The sequence below is a fragment of the Pogona vitticeps genome, chromosome 2 (genome assembly GCF_051106095.1).
Source record: "Pogona vitticeps strain Pit_001003342236 chromosome 2, PviZW2.1, whole genome shotgun sequence".
In the NCBI taxonomy this organism is placed as follows: Eukaryota; Metazoa; Chordata; class Lepidosauria; order Squamata; family Agamidae; genus Pogona; species Pogona vitticeps.
Window position 1 is genome coordinate 48,958,858 of NC_135784.1, and position 20,499 is coordinate 48,979,356.

Genomic DNA, 20,499 nt, shown 5'->3' on the forward strand with positions numbered 1-20,499 from the left:
ACGAAAACTCACATTTGATACTGGATCTAAATTATGAGAGGTTGTAGTAAGATAGGAAGGGAGAAGAGTTCTGTTCCACCCCTCAAGTGCTCTGTTTAGTGAGCAGAACAGTGGAAGGAAGGAAGGAGGGGAAGTGAAGTCATTTGAAAATTGGTGGTGGATGAGAGCCTTACAGATGCCCAAAACAGACAGCCAAAAAGGCAGAAAAACAGGTGCTCAATCAAATCAAGTCTGAACTTTCATCAGGGATGTGGGCAAGTCTTTGGGTCCGAGTCCCAAGACCAAATCTGAGTCTTTGGGTCTGAGTCTTAGAGTCCGAGTCCCTAGTCTCAAGTCCAAGTCACAAATCTGTACCTGGGGAATTCTGGAAATTATAGTCCCAAAAATACCCAGTAAAGTTAGAAGCTACATCCCTTCCTTGGCAATTCACTGCCTGAAAAAAAATTTTCTTCCACAAATTAAAAGATTGGGGGGGGGGGGAGCAAGAAAGAAAGAAAGAAAGAAAAGAGAAAAAAGAAAAAGCACGTTAGGCAATGCTGACGGAAGAAGCCAAGAAATTCAAATGAAAAGTCCCTCCTGCCAGTGCAACTTTTCTCCCCTTACTGGTTGAGTCCACCTCCATGCTGACCCAGTTGCTACTCTCCACACCACCTGGGGAGGAACCACTGCTGCTAGGGGCACCAGCAACAGCAGCTGCCATCTTGAACTTCTATGTCCCTTCACAGCTGCTGTAGAAGCTGCCTATGCACATGGGTCTGGGTGCAGGGCCCTTGATGAAGAGCTAGGAGGGACTCTGGAGTAGGGAGCGTAACTATGGGAGTGTGTTCCTCTATGTTGTCCCCCATCGCCTCCCCCACATGTATTGTTTCTTGATTGTTGGGAAGGAGAGAGGGAAATGGAGGGTGTGGGATTCGAGAGGGCAACTCATAAAAATGGGTCCAAGTTGCGAGTTTAGCCTGAGTCTTTTTTTAAAAAAGGCCCAAATTGACTCTGAGTCAAGTCACAGATGTGATTTAAGTCAGACTTGACAGTGAGTCGCAAGTTGTGAGTCACGAGTCCCCTTCCCTGACTTTTACTAGAGGAAAAATGAATAAATGGAGTCCCTCCTACCTTGCACATATAATCAGAATACAGAACTGACCAGAAAAGACAATATTTTTAGGAAAGGTGGTAAGGGGGGGAGTGGGAAAAGAGAAAGACCTAACATGAATTGAGTTGGCTTACTAAAGGAATCCACAGTTGTCACTTTGCAAGACATGAGCAAAACTCACTGGAAAAGACAATAGTGCTAGGAAAGGAGAATAATCTAATATGATATGCTGTTGGTTTGCAAGATCTGAGCAGAGCATTTGAGGATTTCATTGTCTCATATACTCATGGCATGTCAGAAGTGATGGCACATTACATCTTTTGAGGATGGCTGTTTTTTAAAATTACCATACAAGTGTATAGTACCAAGATGGGTGGAATGGTTGAGACTATCACAAGATACAGGCACCAAAGTTCTGCTAACATTGGGTAAGACCATTGCCAGTCACAAAGTGAAAAATAGTAATTTCACAGCTTAAACCAAAGAAAATCTGGTTTCAATAACATACAGAAATAATAAGAACTGATGGCAAAAAAAAAAAAAAAAAACAAACACCTACAAACATTTTGAAAGAGTATTGCCAGAAGCCCCTGTGTGGTGAAATGTAATCATTTCTTTATTTATGTGCACCAGTAATGTACACACCTGGAATTTTACCCCAAAATATATGTTTGGCTAAGAGATAATAATTGACTCAAAGATACCAAGTAAACTTTGAGACTAAGTAAGTACGTGAGCTTAGTCACCCATGTCTAACATTGTTACAAAAAAAAAATAAGCATATGGTTTCATCTGCATACTGTAATATGAACACTTGCATATGATACCAATAATGTTACCTGGATTTGGAGACCCATATTATGGCAACTGTAAAATACTTTTGAAGTATGTTTGAGTTTGTAATTGGAACAAAAACTAATGGAACACATATATAGCACCTACAGGGAGAGATTGAGTCGCAAAAGGCTGCCGAAGCCTATATTTACTGTGGAAGTTGAAAAACTGGCATTCTGGACTCCGAGTTAAAAAGCGGCAAGACAATCTTCACACTTCCTCCCAAGACACACACTACTAGGATGACAGACAAACCGAAAACAATAGGCACAAGTTCTGTTACTATGGCAACTTGCTTTTTAGTCTTGAGTCATCCCTTCTCTTGAATCCAAAGTTTCCAGCCTTGTGAAAATATCCTGGTCTTACCTCCTCTCTCCCACTGAGTTACACAGGCCTTCAACACAAACACTGCTGAGTTGATTGACACAGGAAAACAATAGAGACCACCCTCATTGCCATAGAAACATAGATTTGGAGCAATTCAGTGGAATGAAATTTTAAAAGAAAGAAATCTGCCCAGAGCACGCAATTAAATCACACTTAGTGTGACTGGGATGTCATGGGTCTGAATAGAGCACTGAGAACTGGAATTATAAAAGTAAAATATAAACTGATCTCATACAAAATTCTACTATTATGTAAAGAAAAAACGGATAATGCCAGTGATATTAGAAGTTGATATTATATCTGCAGTATAAATAAAATCAAACAGAACAATCTAATTTAAAAAGAAATACACTGATCTCCTTGAACATGAAGGTGAAATGCTATGAAAGACTCGTTGTTCTGCATATATTGCCCACAGTGCAAAACCATTAATAGAATCTAATCTGAGCTTCATAAATGTATTTATATTTCTATCACCCCCCTTTTTTTTAACCCTTAGGTCACACCCCCTGAAAGGCATTACAGAATTGATCAAAAGATTCTGGATTTGTTAAGAATAAACAAAGCATATTGGGAATCTTTTTAAGGATCAATTCTGTATAGTTCTAAGAATTGTGTGTTTTGTACTGTCAAGTCGGAACCTACTTATAGTGACCCTAACTGAGCTTGCAAAGTAAATGAGCTACCTAAGGAATGGTTTTACCAGTTACACTCCCCCAGTCCGTTCACATGGCTGATCGGGCATTCGAACCCTGTTCTCCAGAGTCCTAGTCCATCACTCTACCCACTATATCACAATGAATATTTCTAAGAATGAGAGGTGTGCAAATACCATCCACTTTGATTAAAACTAAACAGTTTGTCTTACCCATCACAACTGATTGTTTCAAGGTGACTTCTAGCACATCCAATTTGATTTGTAACCAAATATTTCAAAATATTTGTAAATATCTGTATTTATCCAAATCGTGGGGGAAAATTGAAAATGGAAAATAAATTAATAAAGGGCTCTAACCTGAAAGACGTTTCTGTTATGTGTGTGTATGTGTCTGTCTTCTCCGTGTAACTCAATGCCATTAAATACTGTTCAATGTCCAATGTTCACGCAAAGCTCCCAATAGTTTCCTTCCTTTCTTCCTTTCCCACCCCCACCAGAAGCCATGGGATTTACTCTAATTTACTCAGGAAAAAATGATGAAGGGGATGGGATCTTCATTATCCCACTGAGTAGCATACCTGATTGCTACCTTGGGTAGCAAGGGTGCCACCCACCCTGTCTGGAACACAGGTGTGGGGGCTGGTTGTGTGGGCAAGGCCTTAGGTCCTGTAGCTATTGCTGCTCAACTCAAATTCCACATAATAGTAGACATTTCACACACACAGGCACCCAGTTGATTGGATTGAAATCTGCAGCTGCCAAACAGCAAAGAAGAAAAATTTCTGCAATGCGCACCCAGCTTACCTCCTGAAATTCAAAGTGATTTTAGCAACCTCTCTTTTTTCTTTAATATCCTTGCTATCCAAAACAACTACTAATCACAGGGATGAGGAATTCTCTTGGGAGTTCTGTGATTTCCAAGACAGCTTGGCCTTATTATTGGTGCAGGAACTGTTAATCTCTCCTTCTGCTTTGAGGTTCCTTGTTTTTCTATAACAGTACTGCCTCCATTGCTCCCACCACTAGGTCCTTAAAAAAAAAAATCAGGTTTTTTAAAACCCCAGTATCCATGAAAGTGTCTCTGGAGAACCTCCATTTGATTCGAGCACCACATTGGGCTTCCTCGGTTCACATCAGATTGGTTCAGAAGTGGATAAATATCTCAATTTTGCTTCTGATTCTGTATATTTTCCAAATCTGAAGCACATCTTTACTAAGAATTATGAATAGTAACACAATGTTTAAGACATGTGATTGTTGCCACCTAAGAATTATGAATAGTAACACAATGTTTAAGACATGTGATTGTTGCCACATAGGACTCGATCTGAGCATGTCTATGGAATTATTTCCATATTTAATAATGTCCTTAATTGAAGACACTGAAATTTTGTAAGGCCAGCTCTTTTATGTGAGGTAACATTTTTAGGGATTCTGAGGCAGAAAAAGACCTCATCAAATACTGCTTTTCCTTCCAGAATTTTCCAGTGGCAAGAGAAGATGTGTTTACCATATACATAGCATTTGAATGTTTGTTTCTCTTTAGGGTGAGAACATTCACTTAAAGCTAGACTTAGATGTAGTTTATGGTCTTATCCTGTACCCTTTTTTCCTGCCCTATGTCTCCAGTCTTTTGACCCTTTTTCTATCGTTGCTGTTTCACTCTCATTCCTTTGACAGTCATGCCCTGTTCCCATGCCTTTCATCCATACCGTTCCCTTGTGTGAACACTGCTGTTCATTGTGTTCTGTGGTCTGACTTTATGTCTGTAGCATGCTTATTTATCACTTTCCCCATGGTCAGATTAGTTAACATTAGCAGTAACCTCTGAGCTTTCATCTGATGTAGTTCTCTTATGGAACACTGTTAACTCTATAGTACAGTTCATTCTGACATTATCTTCAGAACTATGAAGTTGGGAATAAGAGTCCTTGACAGACTAGATCTGTCTAGACTACTTTTGCTTTAGAATGGGGTGGACAACTTTGTACAACAAGGGAGTTCCATGATGCCACCCAGACCCCTTAGAATGAACAAAATATATATCTGCCACCATTCTCTCTATAGGGGACCAAAGTTGGCTCACAATTAATACTGTAGAGTAATAACAGGTTAAAATATACAAAACCGTATTAAAACAATTAAACATCAATCAAGATTTAAAACTAAATTAAAATAGAATTTTAATCCCACATCACCACTACTTTTGGTGCTTCCCTTGCATGTGGCACCAAAATAAAAGAATACTGAGAGTAGATATGATGCAGTCTTACAGTGGAGGGATAAGATCTTTTCTCCGTAAAACCAGAGTGCAGGACATGAAATAATGGGCTCAACTTACAGGAAGCCATATTTTGACTGAATATTGGGAAAAAAAAACTCCTAGCTTTAAAGCAGTACAGCAATGGAATCAATTACCTCAGGAGCTGGTGAATGCTGCAGTGCTGGAGGCATTCATGAGAAAATTAGACTAGCCATCTGTCTGGTATACTTCAGCTTGGATTCTGGCACTGAAAAGGGGGTTGGGCTCCATGGCCTTATAGGCCCCTTTTAACTCAATTATCCTATGATGAAATCTAGAGGCAACTACAGACATTCTTTGTGGTGCAGCAGAATTCTAATGCATCCTCCCAGTACACAAAGGCCCACGAGACCATTGACCACAACATCTACTTGCATTCCTGAAGTATGAGAAAGGGAAGAAAATGGAGGAAATATATTTTAGTGGGAAATGATGACAGATGATTCTGCACAAGGGGTGGTGGTGGATCTGTGCCACAAAAAAAAGGGGGTAACCTATGAGCTTTTGCCCATCTATATTTTAATGTATTTAATCGACATTTGGAATCCAGTCCTAATGGTTGACTTGATCTGTGATGCTCTAAAGCTGTCAGATCTTTGATAAGTAAGTTTATGTTTGTTTTTGAATTATTTACTAGGCCATGGGTTGCAATTAGAGATGGGGATGAAGCACCAAAACAGCACTTTGTCTTGCTTCATGGGTCCTCAAACTTGATGAGCCATGAACCATGAATTGCCCCTCATGTCTCAAGGAACAATGAATCAATTCATCGTTCAGAGGGTCATTTTTTTAAAAAAAATATATATTTTTGCTTTCCCTCCTGTTGCTGTGCCCCAGGGCATAGCAAGAGCAGGGAAAGCAGGGATCAAAGCGATTGTGAAGCCGTGGCTGCAGGACTGCTTTGATCCCATTCCCCCTCCACTTGCTAAACCCCACAGGGCTTAGAAAGAAGGGGGAATGCAGGGATCAAAGCGACCCTGCAGCACTTTGATCCCTTTGCTCCTCCTCTTGCTAAGCCCTACAATCGCACAGAAGCTGGGTGTGCTGCGCAGGCATAGGAAGAGGAGGAAAGAGGAACCAAGCCATCCCCCAGCCCCTTCAGGCAGGCTTCAACAAGCAGCTGGAAGGGAAAATACCTCTCTGCTTATGCCCCACTCTGGAACAGTTGATCCACGAGCGCATAATAGGGAATGAAGGAATGGACATAAAAGGGTTATATTCATTGTTTTGTATTCATTGGGGTCTCTGGACCTCAAGAATACAAAGAAATGAATATGGTCATGAGCCTCACCAAGCCACCAGGAGAAGCTCCCACATGTCAACTGAGCCTCATCATATCCTGAAAATACAAAAAGAAGTGAAAAAAGATGACTTGTAGCACAAAGCAAGAAATTAAAGTAGAAATGAATAGTCAAGCAAATCTTTATTGCATTTTGAAGACAGCTTGCTAAAAACTGGGAAAGCCATAATTTCTTTGTATTTGCTTTTTCTCCAAGGCCTACCAAACAAAGTAATAGGAGCTGGTCTGTAATAAGGCAAGTAGAAGAATATAATTCTACACTGAATTAGTGCTCACAGAAGCCAATCTCACATCATAGCTGAAATCCTGTTGCTCTTCATTTAATCTGAAAATTTATATTTCCACCCCCTTTCAGGTTCTATGATGCCCTAGGAATCCCTTGTGTACTGAGGAAGCCCTGAGGAGCTTCAGGAAGAGGGACAGGGAAACTTCCATATTTGAAAATCACCTCCAGTGGTCCTGCCACTGGATCAGGACTGCCAGTGGTGATATGGAGCTGATTTTTCAATGTGAAAGGCTTCCCTACAACACCCCATCACTAACAAATTATACTGATAGAAGCAGAACTCTGTAGTATCTTAGTTAAAGAAGCAACATTTAGAAAAGCATTTCATTCAGGCCCAAACTATATATTAGGGTGATACACAGCTGTTGCTGTCAAACCCCAGATCCAGGCATAACTGTATGCTGTTGGACTAATAGTTTTACTTCACTGTTCTACTACACATCACTGACTTCTACTTCCAAGGGAGAGACACTGAGTACCACAATGTCATATCACACAACATTTTTTACAAGATCTTACCATGAAAATTGGGGCAGAGATATGAGCTAGAAGTAGCCATGCACATCATTAATGTCTTGCTTGTGGCTGGCATTTTATATATGAAAAGAAATAATCATATTTTCACATTTTTCTGTCAGAAAATCTTACTGCTCCATATCACCTACGAATGGATTTTGCTTTCAGACAAGTTTTGAAGTAGAGAACAGGTTTAGACAATTATAGGCTTCCCTTTCAGGGCATCTAGAGGAAACCCATAACTTTAGCAGAAAATATATATATTTTCCCAAGTTGAATGTCCTCCTTTAAAGTATCTTTTTCACAAGACAAGGCAGATGTTGTGGATTACATTGTTCTCACGACAAGATAAATGAGACTGTTTTACACATGAGACTAAGAAAAGTAATGAGCCTACATTCCTTTGACTTGAAGATATCTATCTCTTTTAATTACAAGCTGGTTATTCCCATATGACTCACCTAGTGAAATTCTGGTTCCTATGGGTTTTTTACCCAAACAACTCTCTGTTGTATGTATCATGGAATCATGCTGCAGATGCTGTGAACTGGGTTGCTAAACAGAGGCAGCTGCATGCACTAAATAATCAATTTAATTAAACTTTATTAGCATGCAGCACACATTAGTTAGGGCCAAGAACAAGAGACTTTGCTGAGTCCATTGGAGCCAATGACTAAACTCTCATAGATCTCAGAGAGGCCAGCATTTCCGTTCATGCAAAAGAAGATTAAACATTAAAGATTTCAAATCCCATGAAATGTGTTAAGGCACGAAGTTCCAATTAAGAACCATTTACAAGATCACACTATCTACTTTGACTTTTGGATTAATTGATCTTGAAGGAAAATCAGTCCATCTTCCTATCTCCAGACACACCAATAATGAATAAAATCACCACTCAACAGTTGAATGCTGATAGACTAACTTGCTAAGTCTCACACTCATTTTCACAGTCACTGTGCACTTATTTTGTTAATAGTGTATATTTTCTTGAGTTTTTTGGGGGGATTACTTTCTTTGTTTCTGTGTGTGTGGGGGGAGTGTTAATGGACCAGCAGGATGGACTTTTTCACTGTGCCACTGTACCAAGGAGCCATTTGCATGTGGTAATATACATTAATGGCTACATAGGTCTGGTGATGATTTTTCTTTCTTATTATTGTTGCCTGCTTTTGGAGTGGATTTATTCTCTATTACTTTGATACTTGGCTTTGCCTGCCCAGCCTGGAATAATGAGATGAGACACAATATGTATGGGTTAAACTGGGGCCAGAACTTTATTAACTTATTAATGCTTTAACTTCCCCTATTACAAGGGGGCCTGCCATAATACAAAACGGGTCTGGAACCAGCGTCAATCCTTCCTGATTGGTCCAGACTTATTCCCAGTGAGTTCTTGTGCTGAAAAAGTGCTGTCTTCCAGCACAGCACCCTCTTGGTCCTCCACACCGGAGGCTGCCCTCAAGGCAAGCCTCGGGACCCCTGGCGCACAGCATCCCCTGGGGTCCCCTGTTTTTCCCTCCCCTCAGCTACACCTCTTTACTGCAATTCTGAGAGAAGAAGTTTCTAGCACCTGCTGGGTGTCTCCCCTGATATTCCCATGATCCTATCCTGCTTCGCACTATCTGCTATGGCCTAGAGGCTACACTGTATGACCCAGGCCTCCCACCAAGCTGAAAATTTTGGCGCTAAGGCCTCCTTGTAAATCCTGGAGGTACCAATCTAGCGCTGACTCTGACAAACACACCCAATCCCCCCTGTATAATTCGGGGCAATTAACTCACTATTTGTTCCTCAGCAACCCACACATCCTTCCTCTGCAAAGAGGATAGAGAGATAGCATTTTTGCTCACTGCAACCGGCTCACTTATTTAGAGAGCCCCCAAAAAGCCGCTGCTGTAAAAGGCATGCCTCAAAATGATCAGAGCACACCGTTCACCATACCTCACCAAGCCTGACTAATATATCTGGTGAAATGTGTATGTGTGTGTGTGTGTCTTTGGCCCCAGTCCACTCCCTGTTCAATTCTTCCAGCATCTTTCTAATGTGAAAAGGCCCAGTGGTGTCCTGGTTTCTCTGGGTTTTAGCATAAAAATGCTGATTATGTCATTTTTTCCCTTGCATTGGGTGCCTCTCACTTCAGTTGAACACAGAATTACACCAAATGATCCCTGGGGCAGCTCTTCCTCCTGCCGAAATGAGAAAAAAAAGGTGCATGCTGCAGCAAAATTACTACAACTGCCAGAGGCCACGGCAGGCTCATGGCTCTGTTGGCCTCTTCCTTCCAAATTCCATACCTCATCTGGGGGACTTCCGGTTGAGCCTTGCCCCTGGTGTCAACACCCTGAAGAGGTCGACTGCTGACTGGACAGGTCATCAGCCAGTGTGTTGTCAACCCCCGGGACATGCCTGGAATGGAAGACTATGCTGAATTGCAGGTAATGCAATGTAAGGGCCCTAACCAGGCCCATTACCCTCTGGAATCTGAATGTGAGTGAATTCACTATGTGTACAACTACCTGGTTGTCCACCAGAAGGCCATCACCAAGTTGGCCCATGTTTTGGCCCATAACCATACAGCACCTAATTCCTGCCCCTTGACTGACATCACATTTCCAGTAAAGTGGCCACCCTAACCCCCGTGGCAGGGATGTCATTCCAAATTTAAAACCCTTTAGGAACATAATTGGTTACCACTCTGTCTGGATAACTTCGATGCCACTTGTCAAAACCTCCACCTTAATTGGACTGGGGCCCTTTTGGAGGGTTGGCAGACCCTGGAGCCATCTTCTGGTTACCTCCACTATCTCATCCTCCAGCTCCCCCTGGTCTTCCCCTAGGACATGTGGCCGATGCATGAGATCCTCCACATATGGCACATTGGTGGCGAAACATACAGGGGTGTCAGTTACAAGATCCCCGGGTGTTAAATTCCCAGCATACTAAGTGGGAATAAACCACCTGTCCCACCAAGTGCAGTAAAAGCTGGACTGGGAACATTTTGCACCAAGTGGCCACTGTTGAACCTCTTCCCAAAATTGGGCAGGACGATTTATTTTTTAAATAAAAAAGGTCGGCAACCAATTGGCTCAGCTTGTGCTTCTGTCCAATTGGCCCGGCTTGTGCTTACACATTTGTTCCTTTTTCCTATCCTCCTTTTTGTCATTGTTCTTCTCTTCCAGCTTCCTATTCTATAATTCAAAACATCTACATACTTTCCCTTTCAGTTTTTGATCAGTTGTGGCCAGAAGGAGGTGATCACCTAATGGCAAGGCTTGATCACCCTCAGGAAGTGCATGGCGAGGCACAACATTGTAACTTATATCAGGAATAAATCTATTGACCACTCTATCCAATCCTAACATTCCACCAGGCTGCTGAGCACTCCCAGGCGTGGGTATCATGCTGAAGCTTTCCCTGGCTAGTATGCTTGTGGCATCTGGCCTACAGGCACTTGTGTGGGGATCAGCATTTGGTCTGAGGCCAAATACCTACTTGTGTTGTGCCCAGTGTAGCAGTTATCTCACCTGGAACTGCCATGTCCACCTGTGCTAGGACTGTATCTCTCCCTCTTGAAACACTGCCTCCCTCCTGCTGCATGTGCAAGCTTGTTGCAGCTACCTGCAACCCCGCAACCCCGCTTGCTGCAGCCACCTTCAACCCCTGCTGCACTGGAACATCACAGGTATGTCCATTGCAGAGGGATCTGGATGCTCAGCTTCTAAAACAGCAATGGGAGAGAACCTAATGTCCCCCATCTCTTACGTTCTGCCAGCCTGTGTGCTTTGGTCTCCCCACAAGACCTACACAACTCGGATGAACTCAGGTTTTTGAGAGGCTCCTTGATATCCAATGAATGTTGTATTATGTGGGAATCCATATCCAATGAGATGCAAAAACCTAAAAAAATGGGGGGGGGGTTCAGGGTGATGGCCCAGTGTTAATGATCACTGCTGTCTGGAGAAATTGTCATCACCCGTTCACTCGACTCACTGTCGGCAGTAGGAAACTGAAGTGGAAACTAAAAGAGGCCAGGTGAACTATCATAAAGATTAAGTGGCCTACTCCTTTCTTCCTTGCCCACTTGTACTTTGAGCATGGCTATAGATAGCTGAAGGGGGAAGGAGAATCAATAGCCTTTGGATTAATTTATGTGACAATGGATCTGCCCACCTTTTCTCCAAAAACATGAGGATAACAGACATGGCTGACAGACTTGCACCATACACAGGCTGTGTATGGTGCAAGGGTCAGCTTTCAAAATTGGCTTAACTTGGTCTGACATAATGACCACCACATTTAGTGTTGATAGTGCTGGAGAAACAAGGCTCAGTAGATTATCCTTTGAAAAATTCTCTCTTTCCATGAGGAATAATGTCAGAAAGTCAACAAGGAGATCCATTAGGGAACAAGGTTGTGTGGGAAGGATTTATTACATGAAGCTCTGCTGCTCATTCTGTTGAATAGTCTCCCAGGGAACGTCTTTACAGCTGATTAAAAAAATAGACTCATGTTGTCTAGAACATTTTTTATCTGTATGGATAGATAGATGTTTTGAACAGATAAATTACTAAACAGGTGCTATTTATTTCTCACCTTGGAGTCATTATCTGGAACAAAAAATGGAATAGATATACAAGTGAGTGTCTATATAATACTATATATGCTTAGTATTAAAGTTAGCTGTAATAATTCATGGGGTTTGCAAAAGAGATGTGCGGAAGTCTCTGTTGGGTAGAGTAAACAATATTGTTGAGACCAGAAAGGCAAGCATGAAGAAAACAGGGATGGAAGAAAGAGGGCACCAAATATGCAACATATTCAACACCATATATTGGAAGTAAGTCAGTCATAGCCAATGGATTTATCAGTCTTCTCCCATAAGAGACCTAGTGCTATTTTTAAAGCCTTGGCCACTACCAAGCTTGCTCCTATGCATCTGTCCCTGTTAACATGACTGACTCAGTTGCTCAACTTAATACTGACTTCCCCAATCCCATTGCTGCCCTCTTATCATGAGCAATGAGAACTAGGCAATGAAGTAACAAGGAACTAATACTGTAAATAATGGGTGCAGGACGCAATCTGTGCATACCATCACAATAAACAAATAAAAAGACAGACAAACAAAAATGGAGGGAGTGAATAGTAGTAGTACCTCAAGGGAGGTGAAAAACATGCATACTATTAGGCTCCAATCTAGTAGACCTGAAAAAAAATTATTTCTGGCCTTTGAGCATGACCAACATATGCCTGGAGCACCAAGTCATTAAAAATGAGTGGGTGGCCATGCTTCCTGTTAAGATGGAAAGGGAGCAAATCAAAGCTATCTGGCTGTCCAGGGTAGTGAGAAGGCAGGGAATCATGCAGCTTGTGAGATTTGGGGCCTCCAATCATGCCGCAGATTGTGGTAAGATGTGATGGCATTTTCTCTCCCTAGGAAACGTTGAGGCAACAAGTTGCAGCACTTCTGTCTCCCCAGCTGTTTGCAACCCACCCCCTCCAATAAACCTCTGGGGTGCCAAGCAGCTGTATAATCAGGTGTTTCTGAAGGCGCTAGAAAATGTATATGTTTGGAATACTGTCAAAGAAGGAAAAAGAACAGAGTGATTTGGCGCAGAGGAGCAGCGCACATGGAAGGGATTACAAACCCTTTCAAATCATTTTTCATTTGTCTCCCTCTCTTGTTTAAGGGCTGCCAAAAATGTATTGCTTTGTTCATAAGGATCCATTTTGTGTGCTTTGATTGGCAGTGGCTGTCTCTTGTTTCAGGGAGAGGTCTTTCATGCCATTTGTTATCTGACCCATTCAGGAGACATTATGGATCAAATTCAGAATCTTTTTGCATACAAGGCATGGACCTTACCACCAAATGGAGGTCTCTCTAATTTACATGTTTTCACATGTAGGTTATTTCCCACTCTAGGCATGCTCCTGAAATGTGCAGTGTCCCCTCAGGAGCTTTCTCTTCAGTCTTTTCATGGCAGGCAAGCAGTACCTCCCTCCTGACCCACTCATGATGCAAGATTGTTGGAGGGGTTTTCCCCCTCCTTTTTTAAGAAGTGGGCTTGAGGAGATAGGTGGAATTGGAGGTGCTCCCTCAAAGAGCAAAGGCCCTCTCTCCAAAAGGAATCTCTCTAAGGTTTCCACCTTTGCCTCCCCATCTCATCCCAGAATAATGGGACGAGACACAGGTGATGGGGTAAACTAGGGTGACACTTTATTAATATTAATAATAGGGGTAAACATTTATTAATATTAATGTATATATTGGATGACCAAAGTGGTCAAAACAATAGACTCTCTCTAGAGTATATTGTTTTGACCACTTTGGTCATCCAATATATATACAAGCATGTTGCCAGCTGAACAGACACAATGCTAGCAGATTAAAAAGTACAAATACGTACATTCTCCAAAATGCTGAGTTAAATACAAAATACAAAAAGATTAAAATATAATTTCAATATTAAAAAAACAAGTCATTTCATGTGGGTCCTCAAATGAGGTATGAGGTATTCCGACGATGTAAAAGATCTGGCAATGACCAGATAGGCGGGATATATAAATAAATAAATAAATAAATAAATAAATAAATAAATAAATAAATAAATAAATAAATAAATAAATAAATAAATAAATAAATAAATAAATAAATAAATAAATAAATAAATAAATAAATAAATAAATAAGCATTAACCATATTATTAACGCCAGAGTCCAACCAAAATAGGTGCCAGCCATAGTGCGGAATCAGGTGTGCAGCAGAGGTCTCATTGGACCCCTATTCCTAAAAACAGGCGAGTCCCATGCCCCGAGGTCACCCAGTCCTGAAGACAGTGCAGCCCTGGCTGGCCCTGATCTGACCACCTCTGGGCCCTGAGCCCTCTTGGTGGCCATTGGCCTACAGGTGGCCCCAGCCCATCCTCCCCCCCCCTGCACTGCACAATCTGCAGCGCTGGAAGTTTGGATAGGCTATAACCTGCCCTGTGCTCCAAGGGAAACTCACCAATCCATTTGCATTCTGCACTTCAGTGTGACTGAAGACAAACTCCACCCATAACTAGCATCCCTGATGCCCTCTACCAATGTGGGATGGGTGAAAAAGCTCCACTCCCACCAGCCAATCAGGAAGTGGGTCAAAAATTCCTATCCAGCCCCCGAAGGTGACCAGTAAGACTCCCATTAAAACTGAGGCTTGGCGGGAAGGTTGCAAGCCTCAAAAGGGGCTGATGTAGGGAAGGAGCAGCTATAAATGGGCTGCTTCTTCCTCCTCCCCTCCTGGATTGCAGAAATGCAATTTACTCTTCTTGGGCAAACTCCAGGAGGGAGGGCAAAGAGGCTCTGCTCAGCAAAGTCTGCTTACCATGTGCCATGTGCTTTTCTTTCTTTTCTTTTTTTCCCCTTGACACAGGCGCCCCTTTGTTTGTGATTGGAGATGGACATTATAAAAAAAAACAATGAGCAAAAGAATCCCACAAATAAAGCCTGCTTGCCAGTTCATTTTGTTGCTGGTTCGGGGAACACAACAAATGGAACCGATGAACTTTTTCACTCTTTTTTGATTCGTTTGGATCATTTGGGGGCGGTTCAGCCCCCTGGCCAGACAGTCTGCTGTCAATCAAATTCCCTAAGCAATAATGGGATGGACCTAGAGAAAATTTGATTGTCAGGTCAGGCAGCTGAACATGGAGCTCCAAGTGCTCTCTGGGAGTTGCTTCTACAAGGAGCTGCATGGCAGGCATTTCACTTTTGCAGCAGCCATTGCGAACAGAAGACTTTCTTAATCTTAGCCAGCCCATGGAATAAGATAGTAATTAGTGAAGCTGGGGAGAGTATCTTTAAGTGATTGTTGTGTTAGCTTTTCCCCCCTAAAATATCTCTCCTGGCTGAGAAGGTGTGTGTGTGTGTGTGTATGTGTGTGTGTGTGTGTGTAGGGTCTTTTTTTTTTTTTACTCCTTCATGCCCCTCTGCCTGTTCTTTGGCAATTCAAGTTTTATTTTTAGGCTTCCAGGCTGGAGTTTGCTTTTTTTCTGCACTGCCATCCCACAGCAACTGATTTCAATGAGAGGAACTGATTTATTTTTGAGACTCTCTTATTTGCCAGTTTGAGCTTTATTGTCAGGGTTGTTCTGAAAGAAACGGGTGTGCCTCAGCACTTGATTGTCCTGATGCGTAACTTGTATGGTGGACAAGAAGCTACCGTTAGGACAGAATATGGAGAGACAGAGTTGTTTCCTATAGGCAAAGGTGTTGGACAAGAGTGCATTTTATCCCCTTATCTGTTCAATATATAAACAGAAAGTCAAACAAGATTCAGATGAAGTGAAAACGGGTGCAAGAAATATCAATAATTTAGAATATACAGATGGCACTATTTACTGGTAGAAGGCAATAACAACTTGAAATGTCTTTTAGTGAAAATGAAAGAAAAAAAGTATCAAAGCAGGGCTGCAGTTGAACATTAAGAAGACCCAAATCATGACTACAGAAGAACTACACACTTGTAATGATGACAATGAAAAAAACTGAAATTGTTAAAGGTTTTGTATACCATGGTTCAGCCTTCATTGGTGAAGGCGGTATACCTTGGTGCAACCAAGAAACCAAAAGAAGACTAAGAGGCAGAAGGGCGGCAATAAAAGAACTAGAAAAGATCATCAAGTGTAAGGATGTGCACTGGAGACCAAGATCAAAATCACCCACATTCTTATGTTCTTGATCACCATGAATGGGTGTGAAAGCTGAGCAGTAAAGAAAGCTGACGGGAAGAAAATTGATTCATTTGAAATATGGTGCTGGAAAAGAGCTTTTTTTTTTTTTTTTTTTTTTTTTTTTTGGATACCCTGGACTGCCTGAAAGACAAAGTGGGTTCTAGAACAAACCAAGTTTGAACTATCTCCTTGAATTTACACGAACTGAGCAGAGATGTTGAAGACAGGACATTTTGGAGAGATAGGTCTGGTTGTGTAATTGGGAGGCAACTTGAGAGCACATAAGAATAACAACACCTCCAATTTGTGCTTGTACTTAAAGCTAAATAAGGAAAAAAAAAGCCTTTAACAAGTTAGTGCTTTCCCTAGTAAGACTAGCAGACACTATCATGGTAGGTTTAATGGATAACCTTAACTGCAATTCTTCCTGGGAGCTATAGAGAATGCTATTAGTATGTTAATCAGGTTGTAGAGTAAATTGGTTGTAAAATTGGGATAGACTGAGAAAAGTACAATGTCAGGAAGCTCTCTCTCTCTCTCTCTCTCTCTCTTTCTCTCTCTCTCTGTGTGTGTGTGTGTGTGTGTGTTTGTTTAAAATATGAGGTTAGTTTCCTCTTAGAGGGTTGTATGTATCGCCAATTGACAAATGCAACTACATTGCTATTAAACTCACTGGGGGCTATATAACTAAATTACTACGCTAGTCTAGAAGCTCTTAAGAGTAAGATATTATGGTCACTGTCTTTAATACACAGCTGGAAGAAAATGTGCTGGTGAGCCAAGAAAGCAAAAATAGAATAGCTATGAATATTTCACTATTTATCTCAACTCTTATATTATCATTCTGTACTTGGAAAAGTATTGTTACTCTGGCGGTTCAAAAACTATCAAGAATAAACACAATAAAGTGATTTTCTTTATTTGGTTGTCTGTTTGGAGGGTTCTTTTCCTGGATAATCAAAAACACAATTGAAGCAAACTGCTCGTAATGGACCAAACAGTGCATATCAAAAAGGTCTCATCTACTATGTTTTTTCCTATTGTTCACCATTTTTTGCAAGAAATCTGAATTGCAAGAAAAATGTAGAATGCCAATTATGTTAGCAATATAACTAATGTAAAAGCATAACAAAAACATATTAAAGAAGCATAAAAGCACTTTTATTGTTCTTCAGCATTGCCACATACTCAAAGTGCAGAATGACACAAGGTTACAAGGAAAGTCATGGCTGATCCTACCATTAGGCAGAGTGAAGCAGTTGCCTCAGGCAGCAACTTTTGGATGTCATGAAAGGGCAGCAAATGATAAGGTGTTTAAATTGATATCACAGTATTTTTAAAGCCAGTGATTTAGGGAGAGCATCATGGGATTTTTCTGCCTCTTGTGCCTCTTACCGACTTTCCTCTACCCTCTTCAAGCATAATGCAAACGGACTTCACTCCCTTTGGATGTTGGTCAGAGTTCAGGATCAGGCTTCATTGGTTCCTGACAAATGGAGTACTCTCCCAAAGTCCTTCCTTATGGAAAGAAGGATAGAAACATATGGACATAGGTAAACATAAAGATTCCTCTTGACATTTAGTCCAGTCGTGTCCGACTCTAGGGCGAGGTGCTCATCCCCGTTTCCAAGCCGTAGAACCAGTTTTTGTCCGTAGACAGTTCCCATGGTAATGTGGCCAACGCGACTAGACACAGAACGCTGTTACCTTCCCACAGAGGTGGTACGTATTTATCTACTTGCATTTGCATGCTTTTGAACTGCTAGGTTGGCAGGAGCTGGGACTCCGTTGCGTGAATTCAGCTGGTCTTCTGACCTTGCAGCACAGAAGCTTCTGCAGTTTAACCCGCAGCACCACCATGTCCGACCAACTGTCTAGGAGGCAATAAACAGGGTGGTTTATGGACACAGGTGTGATAAAAGTGATAAGTTTAATCAAATGTTAATTATTGCAGAGAAAACAAACAAGTAATATCTCAAGTGTCACCAATACAAGTCTATAACACTTAAAGTTATGTAAGTTACAATCCATGTTAGCATGTTGTTGTGTTTATTTATTTATTTTTTATTTATTTATTTGATTTTGTGTCTATTGAAGGGACAATCTTCCATTCCTTTCACAAAAAGGAACAATCAACTAACGGAACATTAGACTGAGCCTGCTTTTGTTCCCTTTAGCAGAGGGGTCCCCAGCCAAAATTCCACTCAGAATGCTTTTGCTTGCCAATGGGAGATTTCCCAGGGTAATTCCCAGCCATCAATGCCACTTTTCCCCAATCCTCCAGAGCAGTTATGAAGGGGAGGGAAACAGAAGACTGAAGAGGTAAAGGAATTGACAAAGGTCCACTACAGCCTCTTTTTTTAATAGGTAGAATTCCCTCCACTAGATAACAAACCTCTGAAAAAGAAAATGGTTATTTACAAAAGAAATTTGTCAATAACCATTTTACTAAGTCCACTTATACCCCTGCTTTCCTACAAATGTAACTGTGATTAGTGCTTGATTGTAGGGCATTTTCTTTTTTTTTCTTTTTTCTTTTTTGCTGTCAAAATGAAAGCTTCCAATGAGAGCAGTAAGAAGTATCTTTTTAGCAAACACAGCATGGATAGGTGTGCATGACATAACGGTCCCTGCCCACCTCATATAAATAAGCATCTAGTGGTTTTTCGGTTAGACTCAGGCAATCCAAACCAGAGTATCACCTTTTAAGAGAAAGGTGAATAAATGCCAAACAGATGTCAATTCAGATCCCTATTATAAAAAGCTCTAAAGAGGTCCCTGGCATGAATTTTTAGCTTTATTAGTTGTTTCAAAGACAGAAATCCATCAGAATAGGCTTTTTTTGAAATACTGCAGCTGCAGAACAGGAAAAATAACCACCTTCTGAATTTCTGCTTGTCACGCAGCTAATGGCACAAAAGCCATGACAGGAAAAGAATTGGAAATCTTCGTTGACTTAGCCGTTCTCCTGATCTAAAGGTATCTACTTGTTTGATTCATAGGGAGAGAAAAACTAGCACATTTCTCAGCAATGTTCACAATGACCAAGAAACAGTAAACATATTATTGTTGGTTGAAAGGGTATGTGCAAACACACCTTAATTCAGATCAAATTAATTTTGGGCTTTGTGTGTCTTTGTGAGCTATGTGCCATCAAGTCAACTCCAACTAATGTAAAGATAAGTGGAAAGCCACTGCCACCCTCAATGAGCTTTCATGTTGAAGTGGGGATTTCAGCCCAGCTCTGGGTCCTAGTGTGTTACTTCATCCTCTACACCTGGCCTGATTTTAAACTCTGTTGGAGACTGTAGAGCCTGTCCAAAATGAGTCCGAAGGGACCCAATTTGGCTTGGTTTCAATCTAAAGAACAGCCCAGCAGAAATCCTATTATGCTTGGCTCACTATGATGCTACATCTGTGTGCCTGATTATGTATTTGGTTTATGCAACTGATTGAGCAACTGGCTACACAACTGCATCTGCAGAACTGCTTGCAGGATATGACTCCTGCCATAGTGCGAATTTTGCAACTTTTGGCTCCCTAATAATAATTGGTTGTATGATACTTGTGTGGGGAAAGAATTGGTTTCTGGTTCTAAACCACCTTTAATTTTCAAAAGCAAATGTTTGTTGAGTTTGGTCACTGAAGCAATCTTTACTGTCAATGCCAAAGGCTATTGAAGCTATGTCATTCCAACTGGGCTGGAATTCTTGGAAATCACAACATAAGAAACAATCTCATGTTATATCATTATCCTATTATCTCACTACTGGCCTCAGTCCCTGCTTGGCATGTAGCCTGAAGGATTATTTACACACACACACACACACACACACACACACACACACACACAGAGAGAGAGAGAGAGAGAGAGAGAGAGAAAGAGAGAGAGAGAGAGAGAGAGAGAGAGAGAGAGAGAGAGAGAGAGAGAGAGAGAGATCTGTGGCATATTCCTGTTCTAGACAGAAGCTGAAATCCTATTGCTTTGAACAATAAACAGCACTAGAGTAGGCTGATTGAATCAGTGGGGATTCGATTCAATGGGCCTACTCTAATGCAACTTACTACACTAACTCGTTAGGCCTTTGGGACTGGGACCATGGCACAGAGAAAGGATGTCATTTTTCAGCTCTCCTACTTTCTGTGGGTGCCTGCTCTTGGTTTTGGTTACTTTGGGAGCAATGGTTCCCTGGTTGAAATGGAAATATTCTTCTTGACTCAAAATAGTGACCCTCAGGTTGTGGGCAATCAGAGTTAGGATCACAATAGGGGCAATGGCTCAAAGAATCTCTTCATTGCACAGTAATCTAAGCCAAGATAAGGCTGGAGCATGGTGTCTGGGTTTTGGTTTGTGTGTTGTTGCTGTTGTTGTTTGTAAATTAAAAAAAATTCTTGAGATAACTGACACCACA